General features: G+C 45.0%; 1 protein-coding gene across 1 annotated transcript in view; it reads left to right on the top strand.

Annotated features, from left to right (window-relative positions):
• The window catches only part of CCDC149 (coiled-coil domain containing 149), a 131395-nt gene that overhangs the window by 107879 nt on the left and 15949 nt on the right, over window positions 1–7567 (top strand). The window lies entirely within an intron of this gene.

Genomic DNA, 7567 nt, shown 5'->3' with positions numbered 1-7567 from the left:
CAGAGCTAATTTCCCAGCCATCGGACTGTGGTGTAGCCGAGGCCACAGTTGGCCAATTTTTCCATGAGGAGGTCATGGGACACCAGATCAAAGGCTTTTTTTAAGTCCAGATATGTCATCAGTCTCTTCTCCCTTGTCCAGGTGATAGGTCACCTGGTCATAGAAGGAGATGAGATTGGTCAGGCAAGACCTACCCGCAACAAACCTGTACTGGCTATCTCTCAGGACATTGCCCTCAGCCAGGTTATCCAGAAGGGTCTCCTTGATAATTTTCTCCAGAATGTTACCGGGGATTGAGGTCAAGCTGATTGGCCTGTAATTCCCAGGATCTACTTTCCATCCTTTCTTGAAGATGGGTACTACACTGGTCTTCTTCCAGTCCTCAGGTATTTCACCTGAGTGCCATGAGTTTTTAAATATTTTTGCCAATGGTTGGGCTATGACACCTGCCAGCTCCTTGTGCCTCCTCTTAGACTGGCAGGCAACACCTAGGGGACCCAAGCAAGGGGAGACGAAATGGATGCGAGGGGAGGCGCCGCTGAGCATGAAGGGGAAGTGAGGGGGTGCCAACGGTTGGTGGTGGGGTGAGGAGGGGGATTTTTACCTGCTTCAGAAACTTAAAAACAAGTTCCTGACTGAAGCTCCTCTGGTGTGATCCAGACTCCATGGGGAGCCTAGGCCTCTGGAGTGCAGAACTACACAGTAGAAAGGGGTGGTTGGCAACTGCACCCTCCGGACATATCCAAGGCTATAAGGTATTATAATGTAGGATTGATACAAGTGTATCAAAAGCAGTTCTTTCAGGTCTGAAGTTACAGCAATGCTACAGGAGCCTGCATACACTGTAACAGCTAATGTGAGCTCCTGCAGGCAGCACCCTCTTGCCTTTTCAAATGATTAAACGTTACATATGTTCATAACTTCACTTTGTTTTACTTTTAGGGTGTGTGCGCACACCACATCCTTTCTACAGAGAAGTTGACTTTGGATTTTACTTTGGTGTACATTACTCCATAGTTAGGAGCTAACACCACAACCAGCTCTCTCAGTCTAACTGTCCATAGAACATGCTGTTACAGCACCTTGTCACTTGGTAGTGAGAGACAATTTGCATTAAGCAAACATCTACCCTCAGATGAAACTGAGTTTTCCCAATATTACATTTTGGGAAAGACGTGTGGAATCCATGGATATTTATGGGTCCATTGTGGAGAGTGTTGATTGTGGAAGCAGTGGAGATGTGTTGACAGGTTAAAGCATCTGTTGCTAAGGCAAGGCTGTGTCCCATTTGGTGTCTGGTGAGCAGTGGGGAGTTTGCTTCCTGTGAACTGGGCAAGGTTGGGGGTTTGGAAGTGAAAGGGCTTAGAATATTTCTCTTGGTCTGGTCTAATGAATTGTTTGATGCGTCTTCTGATCATTTCCAGTGCGGGGTGGTAGGTGACCACCAAGAGTATGTGGTCACTGGAGGGAGGGGGGTTCTTTTTATACTGTAATAGGTTACTGCCAAGTATTTAAATGGCTCTTTCAAAAATATTTCTGTTTTTCTACTGGCATGTCCTTGTTTAAAGGCAACACATATTGATGGATTTTGTTCTTCCAGTAAACAATTCTTTGTCTGCTACCCTTGAAAATTTTCCTCCCCTCCTCCATCTTCATGGTTCTACTCTCAGCTGTATTTGCTTGCTTCCCTCTTCAGATCTGATGAAGAATGTCTTGCATTTGAAAGCTTGTCTGACTTTATTCCAACCACGCAGTTGGTTCAATGAAAGATGTCAACCCCCAAAAAACCCTTGCCTCTCACATAATTCCTGAACTGTCAAATCTACTACATTACTGTAGCATTACCGCTTATTTTCCTACTAATTTCTTCCTTTACTCATAATCAAACAGCAATGACTTTTGGCACAAGAAAATGTAACTTCTGTGTTTTTTTACTGCTTTGTCTTTGTGTGCATCATCTTTGTGGATCATGTGGCTGTTATTCCTAGAATGTAATTAGGTAAAAATTGTGCTCCCTCTGTTGGCTGGCTACAGGAGAAAACATTTTGAATCTGAAAAAATGGTGGATTTTGGCATTACTTACACTCCAGGAAATTATGTGCAGAGAAATTCAAAGTGATACACAAGAAAGTTCAAAATTATGTAAAATTAATTACTTTAGTTTAATATCTATCTATCTATCTATCTATCTATCTATCTATCTATCTATCTATCTATCTATCTATCTATATATATATATTATATATATATATATATAAAAACACTATTTGAAACTTCTTTAGAAATATATGCAGCTACTTTATATGGTTGGGGTGTGTGTGGGGAATTTGTGAAGGTGTGGGGGGTGTAGGTATATGTGATATTTGTGGGCAGGTGTGGGGTTTGTAGGGTTTGTGAAGGGGGGTGAAGTTTGTGGGTGGGTCTGGTGTTTGTGGGGGGGTTGTGAAGGGATGTGGGTGTGTGCATGTATGGGGTTTGTAGCTGAGTGTGGGCCTCCCTCATGGTACACAAACCCTGTCGCCACCACCAGCTCAGCAGTAGCAGGCAGGCAGCGGGCCCTCAAAGTGCTCATGGCTGTGGCAGGCAGAGCCCCCTGCAGCTCATGCTTCTGGTTGTCTTACAGCCTGCATGTACTGGCACAGAGTCAGCCTGGCCCACTGGTGCGCACCTTCAAACCAGACCAGGCTGGCTGTGTGCCAGCACGTGGGGCTCATGGCCCTGCAGGCAGGAGCCATGGGCCATCAGGCTGGGTAGACTCCATGCTTCCATGTGCGGCTTCCTGCTGAAGTGCCAAAAGCCCCATGAGGAGGCACAGAGTCGGCCAGCCCAGCCCAATGACGTGTGTACCGCATGCGCCATTGGGCTGGGCAGGCTCTGTGCCTCCACATGGGGCTTCCAGCACACTAATGGGAAGCCTCATGTGCAAGTAAGCAGGAGCCTGCCCAGCCCGATGGCATGCAGCTCTGTGCCTACATGTGTAGCTTCCCACCCAGTCTGATGTTGCCTGGCTCCCAGTCTATGCACCATCGGGCCAGGCTGGCCTTCCACGTGGGGCTTCCAGCACTCCAGCAGGAAGCCACACATAGACCCACAGAGTCACATGCCACCAGACTGGGCAGGCTCTGTGCCTCCACATGTAGCTTCCTGCTGGACTGCTGGAAGCTCCACGTGGAGGCACAGAGCCAGCTGGCCTGGCCTAATGGTGCATGGCCCACACCCACCCACAAACCCCACCCCTCCTGTAGGCAGGAGCTCCCCTCCCCACTTACCCAGCATCCAGTCGTACAGCTCTATGCCTCCATCATGGAGGTGGAGGCACAGAGACTGCCATGGTTAAATTATGCAAGGTTATGTAATTATGCATGGTCATGCCATTTATGGGCAAAATTGCATGGGTGCATGAATGCATAATTCCCCAGGGTGTAATTACTAGGAGGAAAAGAAACAAAAGCAGGCCACTGAACCCTTGTGTCATGAATGGGTTTATATTATTCAGTACTTATGTGAGTAGGTTTTAAAGGCAATTCCTTGTTAGGGTCAGTGGCAGGAATTTCTTCAAATATAATAGTTTTAAATAGCTCCATCTTTGTTAGGAAGGACAAGCAAAGATTGATTAGTGATAAATGCAGACAAGAAGTTGTGATGAACACAATTCCCAAAACTCAGTGTATAGGAGAGCAGTATGTTTTGAGTGACAGACCAAGTGCATGCTGTCCCATCAGGGTATTGGTGTGGTGGTTGCAGGGTACAGATGCAACAGTTGGCAGTAGTAGACAGAAGAACATAGATTTAGATTCGTACACAGAGCTGTATTTTACTGAACTCTGGGAACATAGCTGTGAGTTTTGCTTCCATTCCTTTTTTTTTCTTTTACTGTTAATTTATTTTTGCTCAAGGCAGCGACGCTAACTACCACGTACACATTATAAAAAAAAAAGAGATTAAGAAAAAATATCTTGAGTCTCTGTGAACTCATTTGTCTCCCAAAGTCCAAAGTTTCGTCACTATTTGAAGCCTGGGACACAACTATTTAACTACGGAGTGACAGAGCAGCTCTTTTGTTTGACATTAGAACAACACTAGAATAGGTTTTAGTTAGATCAGATATTGGATATTTGAGCCTGGCTTTCTGCTCTAGTGCTCTTGCAGAAACGTCTTAGGTTCCCTTGACGCTTACTCCTGGAGTGTAAGTGTTTTTATTCTTGCTATTTCTATAAGGAAAGGACATCTGAGGAGAACTGCATGCTAAATATAATCATGGGAGTATGTGGCTTATGGCATAATTGGGTTATCTCCAGTTTGATCGTTGTTTTTTGGCCCTGACATTAAATGCAAGGCAAGGACTAAGGAGGATTCCTGTTCACAATGGGTATTGCTTGCTCCTGGTTCATCTGTTGTTGTTTTTTTTCTCTCAAGCGTATCAGCTTGATTTATGAAGCTGACTGTAAATAAATTCTGTATGTGATATTATTTCAGCTTAAGATGCATCAGTTATGCAAATGAGAGAATAAAATACTCTTAATGCTGTGGCTAAAAGGGGACAACAGTTTTCTTGGCTTGAGTAAAGCTAGGTTGAATTAGTTATAAATATTTTATAGCTGATTTTCTGCTACCCAGGTACACCCATAGATTAGCTTGCCCCCATTCATAAACCTACAAACTGCTCCAGCAAGCATTTAGCATGCACTGGGCTTAACATTTTAAAACTTAACTTAAATATAGACAGGACTGAGAGTGGGACTGTGTCATTCTGAGGCTAAATGAAAATGTCTGTGATAAGTAAAACTGGGGATGTGACGGTGACAACTCTTTATAGATAGCAGGGAAATTTTGTCAGTGGAGAAAAAGGGCACTGCCTTCCATGCTGTGCACCCTCCTAAATGGAAAGAAAAGGAGGATCTACCTTGGGTGGTATAAACCATTAGAGCTTCCTTGAGGTTCTGCCCATGTATAAGATAGCTCTGGTGTGATCTGGTAAATTCAGATGGGAGGTGAGGAGGAAGCTGGTGTTACTACTGTGGTGTGAACAGTGAGGTGGATGTGCAGTAAAACCTGATCCACAACAAGAGGCCCAGATTGACTGTCTTGGTGACAGACATATTGGTAACAGGGAGTTGGCAATAGTGCTTCTTTCTGCTATCAGCAGCAGCTTTGTCCTTGAAACTACAATTTACATCACCTGGACATTTAATGGTGCATGATCTAGAAAAGAGATTGTGCACACAGTGGGGCACTTGTTGCCTCTATTCCCTATAGCCTCTATACAAATACTCATTGATCAGAAATCAAGGACTTCAGGTTAACAGTAGCACAGTTCCATGTTTCCATAGCATCTGCTGTAGTGGAAAATGATTCTATTTAAAAAACAAAAATCAAAGCAATCAATAGTGAAAACTGACTAGAAAATTATTTGAGGAATGTATTTTGACAAGTTTGCACTGGCTTTATGTGGAATTCACTCATATTTGAAAAGAAGCATGGAAACATTAATGTAGCCTGGGACAGACTAAGACAGAATTCAGCCCACATATTTAAAACCTCTCTACTCTGTCCCTACCTGTAAGGAGTGCGGCTAAGCATGATTTTGTAATTTAGTGATCCCAGGGTCATAATGATATTCTGATCTGGGGACTTGTCACTGGGGGTAGACAATTCCCCAGCCCCTGTTTCAAGGAATCCAGCAAGAGGCCTGGAGGTAGACCCAGTGCATCAATAACAAAAGTCATGACAGTAAATTTGACCACAGACAGAGTGCCAAGTTATCCCTTTGAGTTAGTGGTATCCATGAGATAGTGGGGCCATGCCTTCCTTTTCCTGTCCCAGTTCTAGAATTACCAATGAAAAGGAGGTGAAATAATACCAGTGCCAATAAGGGTGGCAAGGGAATCTGTTCTCTTGCTAGTAGCTGTGACATGAATACTGAAGTAGTGACACCCTAGTCTCGAACAGGAGGCCAGTTTATTGTGAGAGTGTGTAGCACTTGCTGAACTTGTGTGGAGTTGTCCCCCCCTAACCCCCTAGAAGCCTTCCCAGCCAGCCTGTACTGGGTCTTAGAACAGGAAGATGGGAATCCTCCAGTAGTAGTTTCCCTACGTGAAAGGTGCTGTCTGCTTCCCTGTGACAGCTGTTCCCTCCTAATGCAGATGTAAGCACTGGACACCTGGGGAGCCTGTGCTGTAAATCAGGAAGCAAGGCAGGTATCTTAAAAGAGTGAGTCTCAAATATCTGGTAAGGAATTGTTTAAAATCCTGATTGAGGCAGAATTCATAGGCGTTAAAGCACTTGTTAGGCTGAAATTTAATCAAGAGAACTGGTTTCAAATAGTATTTATGTAGAACTCAGAAACAAGACCTAAGAAATGCAGAGAAAACTGAAAGCAGTTGATAAGTTGAGATGGTTTAACAAGAGAAAAACTAAAGGGTTTGTATCAAATGGAATATTATAGAGTGGTGAACAAGCTAAACTGAATTTAAAAAAATGGACCAAGGCTACAACAAATATTTTAAAGCCAACCTTAATATTTTGGGTTTAAAGAAGAACTTCTGTGTACTGTTTCATTTGCAGTGTGAGCCAAGGAAGGAAGTGGAAGTATCCTGGGGTGCTTTTGTTGTCACTGAGTACAGACAGAATTGACAGTTTTCACTTCATCTGGCAACAGAAAGCAATTTATAGCTGTGAACAAACACAAGTACATGGCTGCAGACTGCTTCAAAAATGGTCATTCGGGTGAAAATCCTCAGGCTCAAATGAAGACTTTTAAATAGTGTCTTCTGTAACTTGTGTCTGTGCTGCCCCCCAGCCTGTTGTTGTTTCCAGAATGGGAGTGGGGGAAAGGGAGTGGAGGGAGCTCAGTCAGTGTTTTTTTCAGCACCTGCTAAGGGGTGAGGTGGGTGAATTTGAAGCCCCCCCTCCACTTTTTTTTGGGGGGGCACTTCAAATCACCTACCCCATTCCAGAGTGGGAGGCCTCCAATTCACTCACCCGACCTTCCAGCACTAGCTCGGCTCCTTCTGCACCCTTCCCCCCTCCCATTCTGAAAACTGTGCAGACTGGCAGGGAGGAAGGGTTGTTACAATGAGAAACCAGCTGCAGTCTGCATCAGCAGGTAGCGTCCCCTCCCCCTGGAACCAGCAGTGGACTTGTGTTTGGTCCAGGGGATGGTTGGAACTCAGAACACTTCTGTGAAGCATGCCCAGTTACAGCAGGGAGCTGCACTTCTGTCTGCACCCTGAAGTACTGGAGATTCGAGACCTTTTCATTTGAGTGAGGCTTAGTTAAGGATGATCTTCACCCTAGAGTCCTAAAGGAACTGGCTGGGGTCATTGCAAGTCCCCTGGCATGGCTTTATGAACACTCGTGGTGCTCTGGAGAGGTGCCTGAGGACTGGAAGAGGGCCAACGTGGTTCCCGTCTTCAAAAAGGGGAGGAAAGAGGACCCGGGGAACTACAGGCCAGTCAGTCTTACCTCGATCCTGGGCAAGCTGTTCGAGAAAATTATTCTGGCACACATCCAGGAGGGGCCAGCAGGGAACTGCATGCTCAGGGGCAACCAGCACGGGTTCATCAGC

This window comes from Gavialis gangeticus, unplaced genomic scaffold (assembly GCF_001723915.1).
Source record: "Gavialis gangeticus isolate Ggan-Ray unplaced genomic scaffold, GavGan_comp1, whole genome shotgun sequence".
NCBI classification, from domain to species: Eukaryota; Metazoa; Chordata; order Crocodylia; family Gavialidae; genus Gavialis; species Gavialis gangeticus.
Note: the sequence above shows the minus strand (reverse complement) of the source record. Positions and strands in the feature narration are given on the sequence as shown.